At 39.2% G+C, this 23985-nt stretch overlaps 1 protein-coding gene across 6 annotated transcripts in view; it reads right to left on the reverse strand.

Moving 5' to 3' along the window:
- LOC111141619 (CBFA2/RUNX1 translocation partner 2) overlaps positions 1 to 23985 on the reverse strand; it is a 180362-nt gene that overhangs the window by 56420 nt on the left and 99957 nt on the right. The window contains exon 1 of one of the 6 annotated variants that reach the window (XM_022494322.1): positions 965 to 986. The exons of the other annotated variants lie outside the window; for them this stretch is intronic. The gene's annotated coding sequence lies outside the window, so the exon portion shown is untranslated. Of the gene's footprint in view, positions 1 to 964; positions 987 to 23985 lie in introns of those variants that run through there. 6 annotated transcript variants of the gene reach the window in all.

A 23985-nucleotide genomic window follows, 5' to 3' on the forward strand; every position in this document is an offset into this window, starting at 1 on the left:
AAAGGAATGGGCTTGGCTGTGTTCCAATAAAACTTTATTTACAAAATAGGCAGTGGGCCATAGTTTACTGACCAGCATTGGTTGATTAAAAAACTGGGAAAAATAAATTTCTAATTCTTAGTTTATTTATATGCCTATTTTATAGCACCCATTGAAGTGGTTTATCTGAATAACATTTTTATTCTCTTAAGATTAGGTATAGGGACTCCTGGATGGCTCAGCTGGTTAAACGTCTGCTTTCAGCTCAGGTCATGATCCCAGGGTCAGGGACGGGAGCCCTGTGTCAGGTTCTCTGCTCAGTGGGGAGCCTGCATATCCCTCTGCCTCCCGTGCGCACTCTCTCTCAAATAAATATAAAATCTTATAAAAAAAAAAAGAGAGAGAGACTAGATTTAAGAAAATTTACTTATGACCTCCAAGGAAAATGACAAAATTATTTTTTTAAAAAATATTATTTAAAGATAGAACACTAACATGGAGTCAGAGCTAGCTGAGGAGTGGCAAAGGTAAGGCTAGTTATCTGATGTTCTTCCAAAAATCAGAGAGACCTAAAAGAACCTCAAAGATGACTAGCAAACTGTGAAGGATCACTTGTTTCATGATGATGCTAATTTCCTCCCTAGGCATCTCTCTATTCTCTATCTTCTACCAGTGCCATCTGATTCCAGACACAAACATGCAGAGTATATAAATAACTCTAATAACTTGGTAACAACAAACACAGAATGAGCAAGGGGCATTTAAAGAGACAATTCCCAAAAGAAAATTCACAAATGGCTGATAAGGACATAAAAAGATGCTTAGTGTACTAGTTACCAAAGAAACACAAATACCACAAATAAATACAAATAAATACCACAACGAAAAGGAACATACTACTGGTAACTTATATCCAACAATATGGATGAATGTCAAAAGCATTAGGCTAAGTGAAAGATGCCAGACACACAACAAAACTACATACCATATTATCCTATTTATATAAAACTTGAGACAAAATTAGTAACAAAAAGCAGATGAGTGGGGGTGCCTGAGTGGCTCAGTTGTTAGGAGTCTGTCTTCAGCTCACACCATGATCCCAGAATCCTGGGATAGCACCATGCATCGGCATCAGCATCCGCATTGGGCTCCCTGCTCAGCGGGAAGCCTGCTTCTCCCTCTCCCACTCCCCCCACCTTGTGTTCCTCTCTCACTATGTCTCTCTGTCAAATAAATAAATAAAATCTTTAAAAAACAAAAACAAAAAGCAGAGGAGTAGCTGACTGGGACCGATGGAAAGAAATGGACTACAAAGGGGCATGTTAGGGGGGCACGATAAATCTTTTTATGGTGATGGAAACAGTCTATATCCTGACTGTAATGATGCTGACACAACTATATACAATAGTTAAAACTCAAACTATAAACATGAAATGAGTAAATTTTATTCTATCTGAATTATACCACACTAAAGGTGAGAAAAAATTAGTAAACCAAAACAACAAATTTTTTTTTTATAATCACAATCAAGGTCAGCTTATGCAAGAAAGCAAGGATAATTTTAAGTATTTAAAATCCAATATAGGGACGCCTGGGTGGCTCAGTTGGTTGAGCAGCTGCCTTCGGCTCAGGTCATGATCCCAGCGTCCTGGGATCGAGTCCCACATCGGGCTCCTTGCTCATCAGGGAGCCTGCTTCTCCCTCTGCCTCTGCCTGCCATTCTGTCTGCCTGTGCTCGCTCTCTCTCCCTCTCTCTCTCTGACAAATAAATAAATAAAATCTTTAAAAAAAATAAAAAAAATAAAAAAATAAAATAAAATCCAATATAATCCATCATACTAAAAGATTAAAAGAAACCCCTTAAAATCACCTCAATAATTACAGAAAAAGCATTTGATTAAGACCCAATTTCTAATCATGAACAAAACTAGAAACAGAAGATCAATTCCTTAACTTGATAAAGGGTATCTTCCAAAAACCCATACAAAATGTCATACATATTGGTGAAATCTTATATAAACAATGCCTTTCAGCTCAGAATGGAGATAAATCAATACTCCTATTCAACATTTATTCAAGAGTCAAGCCAAAGCAGCAGAACAGTTAAGAAGAAATAAGAAAGAATGGGTATTAAGGATCTGAAAGGAAGAAATGAAACTGTCCTTCTATACACACCAGATGATTTTCTGTACAGAAAGCCAAAAGAATCTACCACCTATTTATTATCAGATTATGCAGGTTCAGCAAGATTGTTAGACAGAAGTTCAGTATTTTAAAAATTAATTGTATTCCTATATCCTGGCAAGCAAACACTAATTTCAAAAAGGTATGAATTACAACAAAAATGATAAACCGGGGCACCTGGGTGGCTCAGTGGGTTAAAGCCTCTGCCTTCTGCTCGGATCATGATCCCGGCATCCTGGGATCGAGTCCCGCATCAGGCTCTCTGCTCGGCAGGGAGCCTGCTTCCTCCTCTCTCTGCCTGCCTCTCTGCCTACTTGTGATCTCTGTCAAATAAATAAATTAAAAAAAAAAAATGATAAACCATCTACAAATAAGCTTAACACAAAATATATAAGACCTTTACGAAGAATGTAAGTAGACTGAAAAGACATAAAAGAGATTTAAACAGAAAGAGCTATCATGTTTATGGATGGGAAAATTGTCACCAATATTTTTCTCTTCATTTTAATATATAAATTCAGTGCAATTCTTATTACATGCCAGCAAGATTTTCAGTGTAACTTGATGAGCAAATACTAAAATTCAGGTTCAAAAGTTAACATGTTAAATGTCCAGCAACAAAAGAACACAAAATTAAGCTGTAGCATATTCACAAATGAAATAGTCAGTACTACTGAAATAAGTCAACAAGAGCTCTATATACTGAAAGGATAAATCCTAAAACAATGTAGTAATACTGGGTAAAAAAAAAAATGTTGCAAGAGAAAGATGGACAGTGCAATACTTTTAAAAAAGTCTAAAACCACAAAAATCTACATATGGTAAGGGATCAATCTACATATGGTATGCTTACTATGCATACGTAGTAAAATTTTTTTTTAATTTTTATTTTTTAAAGATTTTATTTATTTGACAGAAAGAGATCACAAGTAGGCAGAGAGGCAGGCAGAGAGAGAGAGAGAGGGAAGCAGGCTCCCTGCTGAGCAGAGAGCCCGATGCGGGACTCGATCCCAGGACCCTGAGATCATGACCTGAGCCGAAGGCAGCGGCTTAACCCACTGAGCCACCCAGGTGCCCTAAAATTTTTTTAAAACATGGGAATAATAAACATCAAATTTAGGATAATGACTACTGCAAAGGGAACAAAATTAACTGAATCAGGTAGTTACCAATTATAGTTCTAATGTTTACTTCTTTGACATATCTGAAGCAAAATAAAAGACAAACCACTAAATTTTCATAGAGCTAAGGGTGGGTGCTTAAGTATTTGCTATGCTGTGTTTTTTTCTATTTTGTAAGCTTAAAATATTTCATAAGAAGTAAAAATAACTGGCTGCAATGAGGAAAATGGTAAGATCATACTAAAAGAGGAGACTATTCCTATGGTTTCAGTGAGAGATGATTGTGGCCTGACACTGGAGTAGCATAGAAATGGGAAAGAGGGGGATGGATTTCAAAGATATTTAGAGTTAGAATAAATAGGATTTGTTGGTTGATTAGATGTTGAAGTTAAGACAAGTGACCAAGACAGAGACCAGTAGGAGAGTATACAGGAAGGGAGAGATGATGAGTTCAGTTTTGTACACAATTGCTTTGATGATGCCTCAGATGGAGAGGAAAGACGACTGGAGTAAAACTGGAAGATACAACTTTGAATTCTGATTTTTCTTCCAATTTATCAGCTGTGGAACCCTGGACAAGTCACTCTAGAGTCCTGCTTTCCTCCTCTGTAATATGGAAGAAAGAGAGATGTGGAAAAGCCATAAAGTAACCAGTGAGAAAGTGCTCTATTACACTATTGAAATAGGAGATATTATTAGACGCTATCCATCAGTAATGTATTAACGATCACTATGCCACTATATGTTGAAAGTAACTAACGGCTCTCCTCCAGTGCTAATGACTTTAATATTTAAAGATATGTTGTAATTGCCTGCCAACATCAAGACCCTGTTGATAACCTTAATGCAAGTTAAAAGCAGCAGCAACAGAGCTGACTTGATAATGTAAATAGGGAAAAGTGAAATACGGATTTCTGCTTCCCAGCTCCAGCAAATGTTTATTTGGAATAATACAGTTATCTACTCCAACTGCACACCATCTGTTTCAAGTCTCCACGAAGTTAATATTTCTCACATGAACAGAAATGACTTAAAACTACATTTGATTAGCATCTTGTCTTCCCATGGAGGTTACCCCTATCACAACCTTAATCTACTGAATATCAGCCTCTGAATATTGTGCAGCATTACTGCTCTGGCCAAACACATATAGCCCAAGTCGGTAACTCAGAGATCGGAGACTGTCAGAGGATAAGCTAACTGTAGTCCTGGTTAAATGAAATCGTTCTTAAGTGTTTTACTGGAGACAAGGAAAAACAGTAACAATTTCTCACACAGCTAGTTAATGGCTTTCCTAAGAATTAAACCCTGGTCTCTCTGGTTCCATCTACCAATGCATCTGTGGTACAATTTCTCTGGAGCACAGAACCTTCTAGAATAATCCATCAGTAAATCCTGACAGGTCAGCTCTAAAATATATCACTTTATATCAGTCATCCCATCTCCACTGTTTCACTTTAGCTCAAGCCACTGTCCTCTCTCACCTGTACTACTCCAACTGCCTAACTATTCTTCCTGCTTTTGCTCTTGTCCTTTCCAAGCCATTCTGCATGTAGCAGCCAAAGTGTTGAATTAAAAACCTCAACTGGGGTGCCTGGTTGGCTCACCAGACAAGCATGGACTCTTGATTTCAGAGTCATGAGTTTAAGCCCCATGTTGGGCACAAAACTTACTTAAAATTTTTAAAATATTAAATAAAAGATTTTTAAAAATTTAAAAATCCTCAAGTAGCTCTTTTTACAGATCTATTTAAACTGCTGTAATGGCTTCCAAATGCTCTTATAATAAAACACAAACTCTACTTTGGCTTAAATGCAATGGTTTATTCAGCAGTTCTCAAAATGTGGTCTGGGAACTCCTGGGGATTCTAGAACCTTTGGGGTGTGTTTGGGTGTGTGTGTGGGGGGGACAATTTTCATAATACGTTGTCTGATTTCTTTACTCTTACTCTTTCATGAGTGTGCAGTAGTCTTTTCCAGTGACTACACAATGAATGACCGCAGAAGAGACTCCACGCAGAAGCAAATGAGAATCCAGTTATCTTCTATTAAGCCAGTCAAAGAAGGGATGACGCCTGAGTGGCTTAGTCGGTTATGCATCTGCCTTCCCCTCAGGTCATGATCTCCAGGGTCCCCGGATGGAGTCCCACACCCGGCTCCTTGCTCAACGGGGAGCCTGCTTTTCTCTCTGCTTGCTGCTCCCCCTACTGGTGCTCTCTCTCAAATAAATAAATTCTTAAAAATCTTAAAAAAAAAAAAAAAAGCCAAAGAGATTTGCAAAACTGTAAAACAGTGCCACTCGTATTAACAGTACCACTTGTATTAACTGTTTTCTTTGAAAATCATTTTTCATAAAAACATTATTCATAACAACATGTAATAGATTTCAAAGGAATATTTTTAGAATCTATTTTAATTTCTGATGGGAGTATGTGTGTGTCTCCCATCAAAAATGTTCTTTGGGGTCCTTAATAATTCTTTTTTTTTTTTTTTTTAAATCGATAGCACTTTTTTTTTTTAAAGACCTTATTTATTTATTTGTCAGAGAGAGAGAGAGGGAGAGAGAGCAAGCACAGGCAGACAGAAAGGCAGGCAGAGGCAGAGGGAGAAGCAGGCTCCCCGCCGAGCAAGGAGCCCGATGTGGGACTCGATCCCAGGATGCTAGGATCATGACCTGAGCCGAAGGCAGCTGCTTAACCAACTGAGCCACCCAGGCGTCCCCCCCCTTAGTAATTCTTAAGTGTGGAGGACAACTGGGTGTCTGCCTTGGGCTGAGGTCATGGTCCCAGGGTTGAGTCCCACATCAGGCTCCTGCTCAGCAGGGATCCTGCTTCTCCCTCTGTCTCTGCCACTCCCCCTGCTTGTGCTCTCTCTCTCTCTCTCTCTCTCTCTCTCTCTCTCTCTGAAGAATAAACAAATAAAAACCTCAAAAGAAAATTCTAAAGTGTGCAAAGAGATTCTGAAACAAAAGAACTTGAGAACTGGTGACCAAGCCCATGTGTATCTTTCCAATCTCATATCCTAGCTGTCCTACCTTTACTCTGCATTAGGTATGCTGGCCTCCTTTCTACTTCTCAAATATACCAAGAGAACTTCCACTTCAGGACCTTAACTCAGGCTACTCCTCTGGCCTAGAACTGGCTTCCCCCAAGTTGTTGCATGGCTGAGTCCTTATCACTCAGATGTCAAGACAAACATCACTTTCTCAGGGCAGCCTCCCTAACTGAAGCATCTATCCATTCTCCCTACCAGACTATCCCATATCCTTGTTTATTCTCTTTATTGCATTCATTATCATTGTACCAGTCAAGCAAGCACTTGTTTGCTTGACTGATGCCCATCTTTGGGGAAATAAAGGCTTTTGTCTGTTTCTCTACAATACCCTCAGCACTTGTATTAGGCAACACTGAATCACAATGATCGAAAGTGGCACATCCCCAAAGTTTGGCTGGACATCAATTACCTTTTCTCTCTCCCCCATTTTCTTTCTTTCTTTCTTTTTTTAAAGATTTTATTTATTTGACAGACAGAGATCATAAGTAGGCCGAGAGGAAGTCAGAGAGGGAGGGAGGGAAGCACGCTCCCTGCTGAGCAGAGAGCCTGATGCAGGGCTCGATCCCAGGACCCTGGGATCATAACCTGAGCCGAAGGCAGAGGCTTTATTTAACCCACTGAACCACCCAGGTGGGGCACTGGAGAGAGAAAGAGAGAGAGAGGGAGAATCTTAAGCAGGCTCCATGGACAGCACTGACCACGACATGAGGCTCGATCTCACAACCCTGAGATCATGACCTGAACTGAAATCAAGAGTTGGACGTGTAACTGACTGAGCCACCCAGGCACCTCTTCACACCTCCTCATTTTCTATGAATCAGTATAAACTAGTCATTTCTACCTCATCAGAATCATCCTCAACCCCTTTTTTTTTCTCAGAGCCACTGCCTTAGATTAGTCCCTCATCTATCTAATTGGACTCTCTCTGGGATTCAAACTATTATGCACTATCCTACCAGAAGTCATTTCATGAAGAATCCCTCTATCTTTTTTTCCTTAGACTGGCCTTCATGGTTCTCAGTTCCTAAACTCCAATTCGGGCCACAACTGTCCTCACGAACAGTTCTACATTCCGATTAGGTGGGTCTCCTGTAAGTCATGGTCACTCTCTGGTCATACCATCTCCACTTCCCAGTACTTCTTCCTACTCCCTTTATCTAGATACATTTAAATCTTCCCCAACACTGTTGTTCCAATTTGTTGGTCCTACTTTCATCTTCTGTCATTATGCCTAGGACATTACAAGCTCAAAAAGAGTAGTTTGATAACAACTGCTAGTTGATGAACAAGGAAAAAAAAAAAGACATAAAAGGTTATTATGCTATGTAGAATCATGTTGTTAATATCCATAGCACAATATAAACAGGTTACACTTACTTTAATTCTAGGCCACAGACTGTCCCATTAATCTCAAAACCTCATACAATTTTACTTGACAATAGGCAAAGTATGAAGATAAAATTATATGGTTCCATCAGCACCACTTAAAAATCACCCCTCAAAAATACATGTACTACTACACTGTGAATGTACTTAATGCTTCCAAACTGAACACCTAGAAATTTTGAATTTTACGTTATGTGTATTTTGCCACAATGTTAAAAATGTGTTTCCTCTGACCCTGAATTTTAAAATACCTCTAGTTAACTCATTCACCTGGATGGACACTCCAGAGCAATAAAAACCCACCTTAACACATTAAAAAAAACAATACACGCATTACTAATACATCAACACACATACAATAAAGAGTATAATGTCATCTAAATCATGAAGCAATTAATCCTGTTAACAATAAAGAAGCTGAATACCTATGTTTTTAAAATGCTGGGGAATATCACAGATACCAAATTTTTTGTTCATATTAACTCTCTGAATAGGCTTTTCCATCCCAAAGATGCTGTATTTACCTAGATCCATCCTCCTCTATGTATAAACACACACACACACACACACACACACACACACACAGCTGTTACTCTTTCAGACTGAAAATATTAAATATTAAAGGCTGTTAACTTTTGCTGTTTTAGGTTTTGTTTTTGTTTTTGCTATTTTACCTGTATTTAAGTAAAAATGTTTGTCCAATGCAAAGGCGTATGTGCCCAGCCCTATCTATCTAATACTGGTAAGGTAACCATCAAATTAATTCTGACTTAAAAAACCCATTTTTCTAAAACACATTACACCATGCTAAGTTAACTTGCAAATTACCAACGTTTGTCTTCTCTGTACATATTCTTCAAACTTTACAAAAAGCTTGCCGATGCTATGATTCCAACTTGGTTCCACATCCCCTTAATATTTGAAGAACTGGTTCAAATGTTCCTCCACTCTGAAGAACCACCATCAAGCCTGTTAGTTTTGGCCTTAGGGTAGATAACCACAAAAAAAGAACTACAGACTCAGGACTATCAGAGACCAAAGATCAAATTGGAAGCTCCTGGACATTGTCCCAGAATGGCTGATACCCAGCTTGTGTTAATTCTGGGTACTGATGGGTTTGCCTTACTGCAAAGACAGCACATGCCACTGCTGGATAACTAGGAAGTGGTTCTGGGCAATGGTCACTAATAGTTCTGTCTCGCAGTGTCTTAACACTCACTGTCAAGTATTTGAAGAAAACTATCTTACCGTGAGTAATAAAAGACAAGTGATTGTGCAAACCCACCAAACTACATACTCCTGCTGCACACAGCCACAGGATGAAGGGGGGAGGGGGGGAAAGAAGGTCTATGTGTTTGATTCAATCCAGTTTCTAGCATTTACTTAGTAAACCCTCTTTCTGGAGAAACGTGGACTTTAAAGAATAACAAAATCCAGCTGAGGGTTTGATGGTTTCTTTTAACTACTTTCTGGAAGCTCTCCGTGGGCAGGACAATGAGATTATAGACATTTTTGAGTTTATGAGTAGATGTGCTCCTGAGTCCTGTCAACAAATATTCTCTAAATTCTGGTTATTCAGAGAAAAGCTTCTCACAAATCCATGTGATACAAAGATTCTTTATATAACATTACATAAATTAACATGAATTCACATTTTAAAAAAGATTTATTTATTTGAGAGAGAGAGAGATAAAATGAGAGAAAGAGCATGAGAGGGGAGAGGGTCAGAGGCAGAAGCAGACTCCCTGCTGAGCAGGGAGCCAGATGCAGGACTCCATCCCGGGACTCCAGGATCATGACCTGAGTCGAAGGCAGGTGCTTAGCCAACTGAGCCACACAGGCGCCCCAAATTTACATTTTCTAAATATAGATATTGCACAGGATTTCATAATACAGCACTACACTGCTCCATATGGTGGCCATTAGCCACAGGCGGCTAATAAGCACCTGAAATGTGGCTACTCTAGACTGAGATATGCCTTAGGTAAAATAATACAGAGTTTCAAGATTTAGTACTAAAAAAAGGGAATATAAAATATCTCAAGGGGCACCTGGGTGGCTCAGTGGGTTAAAGCCTCTGCCTTTGGCTCAGGTTATGGTCCCAGGGACCTGGGATCGAGCCCCGCATCGGGCTCTCTGCTCAGTGGGGAACCTGCTTCTTTTCCTCTCTCTCTCTGCTTGCCTCTCTGGCTACTTGTGATCTCTGTCAAATAAATAAACAAAATCTTAAAAAAAAAACAACTCAATAGTTTAAATAATAATTATGTTGAAAATATATTTCGTTTTTAAAAAGATTTATTTGAGAAAAAACACAAGCAGAGGAGAGGGAGAGAGAAGCAGACTCCCCGCTGATCAGGGAGCCTGAAATGGGGCTCCATCCCAAGACCCTGGGATCATGACCAGAGTCAAGTCAGACATCCAACCAAATGATCCACCCAGGTGCCTCTGAAATTATATTTTATTATTTTTAAAAAATATTTTATTCAAAAAAATATTTTATTTATTCATCTGAGAGAGAGACACACAGAGACAGAGCACAAACAAGGTGATGGGCAGAGGGAGAAGGAGAAGCAGACTCCCTGCTGAAGTTGGAGCCTGACATGTGGCTCAATCCCAGGACCCGGAGATCATGACTGAGCTGAAGGCAGACTCTGAACCATCTAAGCCACCCAGGAGCCCCTGAAATGATATTTTAGGCATATAATAATATGTATTATTAAAGACTTTTATACCTTTTAAATTGTGTACTATTTAAATTACTAAAGACATTTGTACCTTTTAATTAGAGCTACTAGAAAAATTTAGGTATGTAGCCCCTACTTGTGGTTTGCATTATATTTCAGCTGGACAGCTCTTACAAAGGAGTAAGATACAGTGATAGAAAAAAAAAATGGTCTCTGGATTCAGACAGATTGTTGAAACTGGGGCTCTACTACTTTTCTGGCTCTATGACAGTAGGAATAGCTACTCAAAGTCTCGGTTTCTCACGTATAATATGCAGTCAATACTGTCTAGCTGCCAGGTTATTGTTGACAATCAAATCAAATAAAAAACAGAATAACCTAAAACAGAGTGCAAGCCACAGGAACAAATTCATCATTTTGTCATTTCAAGGGAAATCTGGACAATGATGACCTCACACAATTAAGACTGGACAATTAGAAGTAGGACAGTTTGGATTTATTCTTCCTGTTCAGACTGAAAGCTAAAAAGAGAATTCAATTAACGCATCATCATTTTATGGGTCTCAATCTTTGAAGAATGTAAAGATGCATTATGTATATTTATTACAATGACTCTGCGAGAAGCGGGATCAGATATTATCTCTGCAAAAGAGGAGGTGTCTCCTCAGCCTCCTTGTGTTCTTTGTGCTTGGCAAGACTTCCAACCCCAAAGCTCTAGGTCAGATTCACTCATTTGTGCATCTCCCACAGCACCAAACCAACCTCTACTAAGCTTTACCATCTTCAAGGTTCAACTCTAATTTAAACCATATGTTTTGTATTTATACCCTTGAATTTTCCATCCACTAGAAACTTGCTTTTTACCTGTTTTTATTAAAAATAGGTATTCAGGGGCGCCTCGGTGGCTCAGTGGGTTAAAGCCTCTGCCTTTGGCTCAGGTCATGATCTCAGGGTCCTGGGATGGAGCCCCGCATCGGGCTCTCTGCTCAGCAGGAAGCCTGCTTCTCTCTCTCCCTCTGCCTGCCTCTCTGCCTACTTGTGATCTCTGTCAAATAAATAAATAAATAAATAAAATCTTTAAAAATAAATAAATAAAGGTCTTCAGTTTTTTGTTTTTTTTTTTAAAGATTTTATTTATTTGACAGACAGAGATCACAAGTAGGCAGAGAGGTAGGCAGAAAGAGAGGGGAGGAAGCAGGCTCCCTGCTGAGCAGAGAACCCACCTCGGGGTTCAATCCCAGGACCCTGGGATCATGACCTGAGCCGAAGGCAGATGCTTAACAACTGAGCCACCCTGGCACTCCAATTATGAGTCTTCTAAGGAAAAAAAAATTAACAGTCAAAATATATACCTCTGTAGGATAAGAGGACTTTTTCCTGATTCAGAGCTGCCTTTTTGTCTTTACTTCTCTCTTACAAGCCCTCCTGGCCTTCCATGCTCCACAAAGTACTTTTTATTATTTAAAAACTCCTGTGACAGATCTTAAGTGTTTTTTTTTTTTTAATCTATTTTTAACTCCTACTCAAGGCGAGAATGTTATAGAATATGAATGGCTTTCATGAATCCCATCTCTGCTTAAAACCTTCAGAGAGGGGATGCCTGGGTGGCTCAGTGGGTTAGACCGCTGCCTTCAGCTCGGGTCATGATCCAGCGTCCTGGGATCGAGTCCCACATCGGGCTCCTTGCTCAGCAGGGAGCCTGCTTCTCCCTCTGCCTCTGCCTGCCACTCTATCTGCTTGTGCTCACTCTCGCTCTCTCTCTCTCTCTGACAAATAAATAAATAAAATCTTAAAAAAAAAAAACCTTCAGAGAGGATAGGATGAGCAAGTTCCAGTGTTTTGGGTAAAGAAGCAACATTAGGAGCAATCTCTGTTTACTCATCTTTAAAATAAGGGGGGAGGACGCCTGGGTGGCTCAGCCGGTTAAGCCGCTGCCTTCAGCTCAGGTCATGATCCCAGAGTCCTAGGATCGAGTCCCACATCAGGCTCCTTGCTCAGCGGGGAGCCTGCTTCTCTCTCTGCTTCTGCCTGCCACTCTGCCTGAGTTTGCATGCTCGCGCTCTCTCTCTCTCACAAATAAATAAATAAAAATCTTTTTAAAAAATAAATAGGGGCACCTGGGTGGCTTAGTGGGTTAAAGACTCTGCCTTCGGCTCAGGTCATGATCTCAGGGTCCTAGGATCGAGCCCCGTGTCGGGCTCTCTGCTCGGCAGGGAGTCTGCTTCCACCCCCCTCTCTGCCTGCCTCTTTGCCTACTTGTGATTTCTCTGTCAAATAAATAAAACCTTAAAAAAATTAAAAAATTAAAAATTAAAAATAAATAAAAGAAGGGGGGAAGGATATTAATTAATTGCAACATTGATAGGATTACATGAGCATGTACTGGCATTTCTTTCACAACATAAAGTATAATACCCATTAATTAGCTGCCTTTTTAGGAGAGTGGGCAAATATCAAATTGAGACTGGTGTGCAAAGAGAAAAAACTGAACTCATATTTCAATAGCCAATCACAAAGAGTAATCATGCTTTTCTTCAATCGTTAAGCCTTCCTCCTAAAGATTACTTTCAATTTACCATGGCCAAGGTTTTAATATTAATTTCTCCACATTCCCTAAGCCAGTCCTCCATCACTCTGCCACTCACATAACAAAATGGGATAGTGAATTTTTAGAGAGAATAATGATGTACTTTCAACTCAAACTGTAAGGCTTTATGTATATGCTTCTTATTTTCCATTAGTTACAGTATCCAATTACTAATGTAGTAGGAAGAAAAGGCACAGAAATAAATGTATGTTGAAGTACCGACATTCAATTAGTGTGGCTAAAAAATGATTCCTCTCCCAGAAAAATGTTTCATACAGTTTGACTGCGTGACCTCACTCCTGGGAATTTGTCCTTAGAAAACAACTCAAGGGAAAAAGCAATTTATACCACAGAGAAATGGTTAATTAATTGGTGGACGTGCATGTCAATGTGAACTGTAAAGGCATTAAAAATTGTAATTATGAAAATCATTCAACACTTGGGGAAATGCATACAGTACAAAACGGTGAGGGGAGACCTCCTACTAAAATGATCTATACCATATAACTGTAATTATTTATTAAAGAACAGATACATACGGTCATAGTATGGAAAGGAACACAAAAATGGAATTGAAGACCTGTGGGAATAATAGGTGAACATCAATTTCCTCAAATCCTTTTGGAGCACTGCTTATAAAATAATCTCATTTGCTCTCTCACTACACTTCCTTTTCTACAGAAGAATTTAAGATATCCACTGGGCTGCCAAGCATTCCTAACATGTTAAGTTTTGTTCACATAGAAGCAGTATGATCTAGTAACAGTAACCTCATTTTTTGAAACCAAAATTTTGACAAGTAGTTAGGGTTAGGAACAATGGCACAGATTATTTGCAATAGGACGCGTGAAAGAAAAACCAAAATTTGAAAGTCCGAAGCCCCAGAATGCCAGTCCTACTCCACCTGAGAGGAACAGGTAAGTAAAAACATGCTCTTAATTTAGACCAACTGCCCTAGGATACAACCCCAGGAACTCGGTTGTATGACCAAAGGCATGTCCGTTAACCTGTCAAAATCTCACCGTGAGTTTAAAAGATACCGTTTTTTGGTATACAGTGTATGTTTAAACAAATAAAAACATCTAAGATGGTGGTTCACAATCTCTGTAAAATAGGCAGTTAAGTCGGCCTCTATGTTCAACTTGTTCAGTTATCAGAAAATAAAGTTAATAATCCTGTTCTAAACTGCAAACCATTTCATGAAACATACCACCACCACTATCACCCACTATTATTATTATTACCTCTGCTGCATCTACTAAGAAGCCAGCTCTAGAAGCTAGCTAGAGTTTACTGAATGGGCTGAGGGAAAAATCTAAACCAAAATGTCACTTAAACCTAATGACAAAGATGAGAGTACGCAATCAAGAAGGAAAATAGAGAGCAAGTCCACAATTAAATGCATGGTAGAGCTGGTAGAAAACGGGGTACAGGAAAACACTTCTAGCATTTTCAAACACTTGTCGTCTGGTAGCAAAAGTACTGAAAAATGAATGCACACTACAACAGCACTCCCTGCAGAAGAAAAACAACTGAGGAAATGGTCACCACCTAAATCCAAACAAGGTGACTTGGGACTTAAGTATATTTAATCAACATCCCACTATAATTTATTATTTGAATTCAAGAAATAATTCATTCTCAATTGTGTGTAATTTTATCCTTTTCAGAATGATTTTAAAATATTTCCTAATACAATTTACTTAATATAAAATGCTAAGACCTTTCATATAAACATACTGAACTCAGAAAGACACACCTGTAAACCCAATCAAACATTATATTCACAGTATTGGTTCAGAAAAATAATTGTATCTCCCCAACCAGCTGAAGAAAACCATATAGTTAGTCTGTCCAGACAAAGAAAATGAGACCAGAAAAGGATAAGGGGCTTGGGCTGTGGCCCTGGGAAAAGCCCCATTACCATGCAGCTGGAACAACTTTACAGTAACAGCTAAACTGAAACAACAGATTCCTCGAATATAACACTGCTCTTGTATAAAGGATTGGTAGATGACAACACAATCTAATTAATCTACAATCTAATTACGAATTATAAAAGAATTTACAATCTAATTGTAAATGTTACATGATTAAAACAATGCACATTCTGGGTGTACTTCTCCACTGAAATAATGAGAGATAAATAGACAGCAACACAGAAAAGGCCTTGATATAATATACAGGGGAAAAAGAGGAGATACTAATTTCACCAAAATAACATGTTTAAAAAAAAAAAAAAAAGCGGGGCGCCTGGGTGGCTCAGCGGGTTAAGCCGCTGCCTTGGGCTCAGGTCATGATCTCAGCATCCTGGGATCGAATCCCACATCGGCCTCTCTGCTCAGCGGGGAGACTGCTTCCCTTCCATTCTCTGCCTGCTTGTGATCTCTCTCTGTCAAATAAATAAATAAAATCTTAAAAAAAAAAAGCATACACATTCATAGGCAAATCTGAAAGGGAACATGGAAAAAACTAAGAAGTTGGTTCTTTGGTTTTGTTCTGTTTTGCTTGTTTTTAAAGTAGGCTCCACACCCAGCATGGAGCCCCACACGGAGTCTAACACAAGCCAAAATCAAGAATTGGACACTTAACCTACTAAGTGACCCTGGTGCCACAAGAAGCTGGTTTTAATAAAAGGTAGTGCAATGAAAGTTAAAGCAAGAAGTTGCCATGATGACTCATTTTATCAATCATTACTGAAAGACTAACATGACCCAAGCACTGCACTAAGTGCGTGGAATACAAACTCATATGAAGCTATTAATTCCAGCCCTCAAGCAGTTCATGGTATACCTAGATGGTAAGAATTAAAAGATGGAGGTACCTGGGTGGCTCAGTGGGTTAAGCCTCTGCCTTCAGCTCAGGTCATGTCAGGGTCCTGGGATCAAGCCCCGCATCAGGCTCTCTGCTCAGCAGGGAGCCTGCTTCCTCCTCTCTGCCTACTTGTGCTCTCTCTGTGTCAAATAAATAAAATCTTAAAAAAAAAAAAAGAAAAAGAATTAAAAGAGGGGACCTCAAGTAGACTGGAAGTGGAGACACAGAAAAAAAGGCAAGATTTAGCTGAATCTTATAAAAACAATCAAAATGGATCATATTAGATGATTAAAAACAGGTTGATGGTCACTGTGGAGAAGCAGCTGAAAACAAAGACTCCCGTCGATCAGATAAAGAGTACGTCCACATACACTACAGCTTCTACAACCAAATCCAGGGGTGTCTCCTCTAAACACTTGCCCACCTTCTTAACATAACATCTTAGTTCACTGGCTTACAAATTTTAAGGCTAACTTTTCATTCTGTTTGGGCACAGGGAACAGATGGCCTACACAGCATAAACTCTCCCAAGAACTAATTTTTACCAACCACATCTGGTTAAAAACCCAGATTTATACCTACAGATTAGTGAGCAACGGAAACCCTCATAATGACTTGACAATTATTCCGTGTGACAGCTGTTTGTATCACTATCAAATGTGAGTTTTAAAACATAGACTAACACCTCTGGTTCCTCAGGATTAAAACAAAACCACCAACCCCTCCTTATCTGAGGGAGGGGAGGGGGAAGAACCTGAGTTACAATACCAAACACAGGCACAAAACTAATCTTTGCAAAGAGGATTTTAGAAGGTAATACACAGAAAATTAAGTAACTGACAAAACCAAACCATACTCACTCATCCCAATGTTCATACTGTACACTTAGGCTTCACAACATATTTTCATTAAAAAACAAAACCCAAAAATAGCAGTGTTATCTGTATGCTGCAGATGAGTCCTAACCAAATGGTAAGATGTATCACTTTCTTGGGTGATAATTTTTTTTTAAAGATTTTATTTATTTATTTTGAGAGAGTATGAGCAGGGGGAGGGGCAAAGGAAGAGAAAGAATTTCAAGCAGACTCCATGCTGAACACAGAGCTGGACGCAGGGCTAGATCTCACGACCTGAGCCAAAATCAAGAGTCAGATGCGTAACTGACTGAGCCACCCCACCCAGGCGTGCCATTCCATTGTACTTCTGACATGTCTATCAGCTACTGCATAATGAAGAATATAAATAAATGTTCATTCGCATCACAAGACCACAAATGCATAACTGTTCATTTCTGTTTCAGAAGAGGCTGGCCTCTGCCTCTCATGTCATAAGCCCTTTGAGATTCGGAGCCATGTCAGTCTTGATCACTGCTGTATTCCAGTGCAAGGCGGTGGCTCCATCCAATCAGATGGAGCATAGATTTAAAAAAATTACTCACAGCTCATATATCTAACAAATGATCTTATCTACAATGTATATAGAATTCTGACAATCAACAATAAAAACACAAATAACCTAATTTCTGAAAGTGAGATTTGAACAGACAATGTATAGATGGAACAGATCAATATATCTTCAGAAAGGAAGACACAGCAATGTCCAATACACAGAGGTAGCCAACATCACTAATCATCAAGGAAATGCACATTAAAATCATAACGAAATGAGCTATGACCACATACTCACTAAAATACTAAAATAAAATACGTTAAGGGATGCCTCGATGGCTCCGTTGCTTCTTGTTTTGAAGATTTTATTTATTTGATAGACAGAGACCACAAGCAGGCAGAGGAGCAGGCAGAAAAAGAGGAGGAAGCAGGCTCCCTGCCGAGCTAAGAGCCCAATACAGGGCTCGATCCCATGACCCTGGGATCATGACCCAAGCCGAAGGCAGAGGCTTAACTCACTGAGCCACCCAGGCACCCCCACACTTGGTTTTATTTAATTTTTTTCAAGGTTTTAAAAAATATGTTATTTTAAAAAATATTTTATTTATTTATATGACAGTGAGAAAGGGAACACAAGCAGGGAGAGTGGAAGGGAGAGAAGCAGGTTTCCCTCTGAGCAGGGAGCCCAATATGGGGCTTGAACCCAGGATCCTGGGATCATGATATGAGCTGATGCTCAGGTATGACCTGGCAGACCCTTAACAACTGAGCCACCCAGGTGCCCAAGTTTATTTAATTTTTTAAAATTTGTTCAAGTCAACTCTTAGATATTTCTTAATGGGCTATACATGTTTCCTTAATAGTAAGACTATTAGGTTAAAAAACAATCAGGATAAAATAAACAAACAATCTGAATGGGAAATTAGGACCAAAACTTCAATCTTGATTTAGATCCAAATAAAAGCAAAGTAAATGGCTTTGCTTCCAATAGGGGATAACCCAAAGCACTCTTTTAATACTTTCTTCCATGCTTTTACATAAACATATACTTTATTTTAAATGCAATAGAGAAATTATACTGTGTACTAATATTACTCTGTAACTTTTAACTAAAATTACATAAAATTTCCAAATTTGTAAAAGTTTCAGAAATTCCAGACTATCTCTGCATTAAAAAGCAAAAAAGACAAGAGGGATGAACACACCAAGAAGTTATTTGTGTGATAATATTAAGGATACAGAAAAGTCAAAACAACCTCAAAAAAGAACAAAGTTAGAGGACAAACTACTCAACAAGTGATTTTTAGTAAAGGTGCCAAATCAATTCAATGAGGAAAAGAAAATTAACAAATATTGCTAAAGCTGGATAGTCAAGTAGAAAAAAAAATTAATCTCAATCCTGTCATTCCATCTATCAAAAACTATTTCAGCATGGATTATAGACTAACACCCAGAAAGCTTCTAGAGAAAGAACAGAAGGGTGTCTTCACGACCTTATGGTAAGCAAAGAATTCCTGGCCAGGTCGCAAAAGAAGCACAAACCATAAATTTTTCTTCAACTGATAAATTAGACTTCATGAAAAATAAGGCTTTCTGCTCATCAACAGATACCATCAAGAACATGGACAGATGGAGCATAGATTTAAAAAAATTACTCACAGCTCATATATCTAACAAATGATCTTATCTAAAATGTATATAGAATTCTGACAATCAACAATAAAAACACAAATAATAATTTCTGAAAGTGAGATTTGAACAATGTATAGATGGAACAGATCAATATATCTTCAGAAAGGAAGACACAGCAATGTCCAATACATAGAGGTAGCCAACATCACTAATCATCAAGGAAATGCACATTAAAATCATAACGAAATGAGCTATGACCACATACTCACTAAAATACTAAAATAAAATACGTTAAGGGATGCCTAGATGGCTCAGTTGGTTAAGCGTCTACCTTTGGCTTGGTTCATGATCCTGGGGTCCTGGGACAAAGTCCCACACCGGCTCCTTGCTCAGCGGGGAGCCTGCTTCTCCCTCAACCTGCCACTCCCCCTTGTCTGTACTCTCTCTGACAAATAAAATCTTAAAAAAAAAAAAATGTTAAGTAGGATACAGACCATATGGAATTCGCATACATTAACTGTTGGGAATGTAAAAGGTACAACTATTTTGGACTGTTGCAGAACTACTTAGCAGTCTTCTATAAAGTTAAACATACGTCTATCCAATGATGAGTAATTCTACCCCAAGAGAAATTAACCTTACATTCACAAACATTCACAAAAACTACAAAAATGTTTACAGCAGTCTTACTCATAACAGCAAAAAACTGGGAACAACCCAAATGTCTACCAACAGGTAAATGGATAAACTGATGTACATCCATACAATGGAATACTACAATCTGAAAAAGGAACAAGCCTGCGATGCCTGGGTGGCTCAGTCAGTTACGTGCCTGCCTTCAGCTCAGGTCATGATCCCAGGGATTCTGGGATCAAGTCTCACATAGGGTTCCTTGTTCAGTGGGGAGCCTGCTTCTCCCTCTGCCTGCTCTGCCTGTTCTGCCAGCAGCTCGCCCTGCTTCTGCTCTCTCCGACAAATAAATAAATAAAATCTTTTAAAGGGGTGGGGGAAGCCATTAATTCATATAATTACGTTGAAGAACACAAAGCCAGACACCAAAGAATACATACTATATGACTCCATTTACATGAAATGAGATACTGGTTACAGGAGGTAAGTAGGGCTTTTCTGGTAAATTTAAGTGTTTTAAATTTTATTTAAGACTATGGTTATACAAGAGTAGACAACTATAAAAAAACATATTAGACTGAACTCAGTATCTGTGCATTTTATCTGAATTACATATATTTTTTTAAAAACAGCTTGAAAGGATTCCGTCTATTCTGCTGCCCTGCTCTACGGGAAGCTTCTCGTGGTATAACATCTTTTGGGCATGTAGAAATCACTCAGGCTATCTGTACATCAGATCTTTGTACAATAGCTATGAAAGGATCTTCTTTCAGCTTTTCTGTACAGCCAGCTAATGCCATCCTTCCAATTTCCTGCAGTTTTTCATACTTGAAGGGTAAGCTTGATAATCAGACCCACACTCTTGCATCCTAACTGACCAGCATTCACTTCTAATCAATAACAGATGTGGGAATGGTGCCAGGGTGGGCCTTATGCCAAAGTAACAATTTTTCTCCTATTCTAAAGCAAACACCCTTCTTAAGCTCTAAGTCATCCAAACAGAGTGACATCTGGAAATACACAACAAAGCCATGTGTTTGGCCCCTCTGGATGATTTGCTGTAGGCACTGCAAGCAGAAGGTTGCTGTGCCAGCTTCATGGGACACTGAAGAGTATAGTAACTCCACAACCTGGTAATATGGACAAACTGCAAAGACCTGATTGACGTGAAAATAGTAGCAAATGGGTGCAAGCACAAGTTCATTTAAAAAAATTCTCTTGGGGGCACCTGGGTGGCTCAGTGGGTTGAGCCTCTGCCTTCGGCTCAGGTCAGGATCTCAGGGTCCTGAGATCGAGCCCCGCGTCGGGCTCTCTGCTCAGTGGGGAGCCTGCTCCCCCCCCCCACCTGCCTCTCTGCCTACTTGTGATCTCTGTCAAATAAATAAATAAAATCTTAAAAAAAAATTCTCTTGGGGGGCACCTGGGTGGCATAAATAAATAAAATCTTTAAATAAACAAACTAATACTCCCAAGGCATCTAACACTCAATGTAAATCAATTCAATCCTATAAACCGCATTAGAAAGCACTACAAAATTTGAGAAATGTGGAAAAATTTTGAAATTTACAAAATCTGAATTCATGTACGAACACCAAGGTAGTCAGTTATAAAGGAAAAAAAAGGTGTGTGTGTGTGTGTGTTGGCAGGAGGCCATTAATTTTTGGTCTTCCACTGTTCCTGAAACAGTTTATAATATACTTATGTTAAGTTGTGACATCTTGATGTTATTTGTTTCATGCAGCCATTTATTCTAGAGCATTAAAAAGTGAACAATTGGGGTGCCTGCTTTCCCCCCCGCCTCTGCCTGCCTCTCTGCCTGCTTCTCTGCCTACTTGTTATGTCTCTCTCTCTGTCAAATAAGTGGAAAAAAAATCCTTAAAAAAAAAAAAAAGTGAACTGATAAAGAAAAACTGATTTAAAAGCCTTTCTTCAGGGGAACCTCGGTGGCTCAGTCATTAAGCATCTGCCTTTGGCTTGGGACCCCAGGATCCTGGGGTCAAGCCCTGCATCAGGCTCCCTGCTTCTCCCTCTCCCACTCCTCCTGCTTGTGTCCTCTCTCTTGCTGTGTCTTTGTCAAATAAATAAATAAAATCTTATTTATTATCTTATTTAAAAAAACAAAAAGCCTTTCTTCAGATACTCATGAACACAACAGACCTTTTCTTAACCCATACTAATAAAGCAGGTTTCCAATTTACTTAAGATCCGAGTAGAGCAACTTTCTTGCATAGAAGGATAAACGAAGTCAAGAAGCAACTACAGTAATAGTAATAGCTAATATTACTCCCACTTCCATTTATTCATCTGCAAATAATAACATTTATTTATTACGTGCAAGGAAAGGTGCTAAGCACTCTATCAATATTTTATTTATACAACACCAAAATAATGGAAAGTACCATCGTGATTAACATTTTACTCAGCCAGAAAATAAGGCTCAGGTAAGTTAAATTACACTCAAGGTCATATAGTTAAGAAGGTGGGACAGCTCTGTTGGACTTCAGAGCCTGTAATTATATAGCAAAATAAATTACACTGAATGATGCTGAAAGAGCAAATTACTACAGGATTAGGACTCAGTCATGTTTGTATGTTGTGACCAAGGATTTAATAAAAGACATGGACATTGATCTTAGTGCAAAGAGACTTCTTATTTCTCTACAGTTTCTTTCTTCACAAATATGTGAAGGTAAATGTAGAGTCTGCAGTTGAAGAGGGCCCAGGGGAAGTTAGAACACTGCAAAGTAGAAGCTATTACGTAGGAACCCATTACGTCCTCAACTGACAATCAGAGAGGCTTCTGACAAGGTAGGCCCACTCCATCAAATGAATGGCCTTGGAGAGTAAGAAAAATTAAACCATCATTTTGAAAATGTTGACTTCATATCAAGATCATCCTTTTCTTCCCAGTACACATTCTCAAAATTAATTATCTAGGGGCGCCTGGGTGGCTCAGTGGGTTAAAGCCTCTGCCTTTGATTCAGGTCATGATCCCAGGGTTCTGGGATCAGGCCCCGAGTCGGGCTCTCTGCTCAGCGGGGAGCCTGCTTCCCCACCCCCCCTCTCTCTGCCTGCCTCTCTGCCTACTTGTGATCTGTCAAATAAATACATAAAATCTTTAAAAAAAAAAAATTAATTATCTAAAGAAAGTTCTTTCCTTCAGTATTTCCAAAATCCCTATTTCTGAAAGAAAAGGGGGTAAATACGACATATAGGCACAAATACAAAGGTTCAATAGCCATCACTGCTCATAAAAACTACTATTTTAACAATGCCACCCTAAAACAGAACCAGGTATTTCTACTGTGTTTTCCAAGGGAGGCTGCAGGATGGAAACAGGTCAAAACCAGCTAGAAAATAAGATCTCTTTGGCAAACATTTTAGTGACGCAATTAGCACCTACTCAATTCATCTGTTAAGATAGCTGAATCTTATTTTGGCATTAAACTAAAATTGATATGGGGGAAGACACAATCAACATGGCCATAAGTGAACCGGGAAAAGTACCAACTCTGGGATTTTTTTTTTTTTTTTTTTTTTTTTAGATTTTTTTTTTTTTATTTCTTTGACAGAGAGAGATCACAAGTAGACAGAGAGGCAGGCAGAGAGAGAGGGAGGGAAGCAGGCTCCCTGCTGAGCAGAGAGCCCGATGAGGGACTCGATCCCAGGACCCTGAGATCATGACCTGAGCCGAAGGCAGCGGCTTAACCCACTGAGCCACCCAGGCGCCCCCCAACTCTGGGATCTTATGGACAGCTTCACCCAATACAGAAGGTAAGTCCTAGAGGTTGGGAATGATTTATCTTGCGTTCTTCTTCCAAACCCTGTGCTTCCTCAGCAAGTTAGGACCAGAAATGCGAATATGCCACAGCAAAAGGCTACAGCTGCACCTTGCAGATGTCAGGCTGTTAGCTCTGTGATCAGCAACCATACTCCCTGTGCTGCGGACTCCCTCCTGGTCACTGTCCCATCAGTCAGCACTATGGCTGTGCCCAGAGAACTGGGAGAGGTTCTTCCTGTTAGCACCATTTGCAATCCAGCAAAGGAAAAAGAAATTATCTGGGAACTGATAGCCATCACAGAAATTTCTCTTCAAGATTTTATATTCTTATCTCTTAAAGACCAAGCCTGGGAAGAAAAAATGCTGATATGATGACAACGTCTCAGTTTTCTCCTCCGCGGAAATAAAAATACTACCACCTGGTTTTTATTTTCCCATCCCTGGAGGGCTATAATGAAGATAAAAAGCTTTGAAAATTAAAAGCACAATGCAAATATGAGGCTATTAATATAGTGCGGATTGAATCCAAACATAAATGGAAGGTAGATGGGTGCTTTGGCAGGGCAAACAACCACGTCTGCCATCACAGCAAATTTCTAAGTTCCAATATCTACTTATATATTAAGAGGAGAACTCCAATAGAAATTAAACAGGCACAGAGCCCACAGAACAGACTGCTTCCTCTCCACAATCTGCCTGACTTCCTTGACTCAGTCACTTTGGAAACTTTTACTTTAAGGCCCAAC

This window comes from Enhydra lutris, unplaced genomic scaffold (assembly GCF_002288905.1).
Source record: "Enhydra lutris kenyoni isolate GAN:26980312 unplaced genomic scaffold, ASM228890v2 scaffoldscaffold6, whole genome shotgun sequence".
NCBI classification, from domain to species: Eukaryota; Metazoa; Chordata; class Mammalia; order Carnivora; family Mustelidae; genus Enhydra; species Enhydra lutris.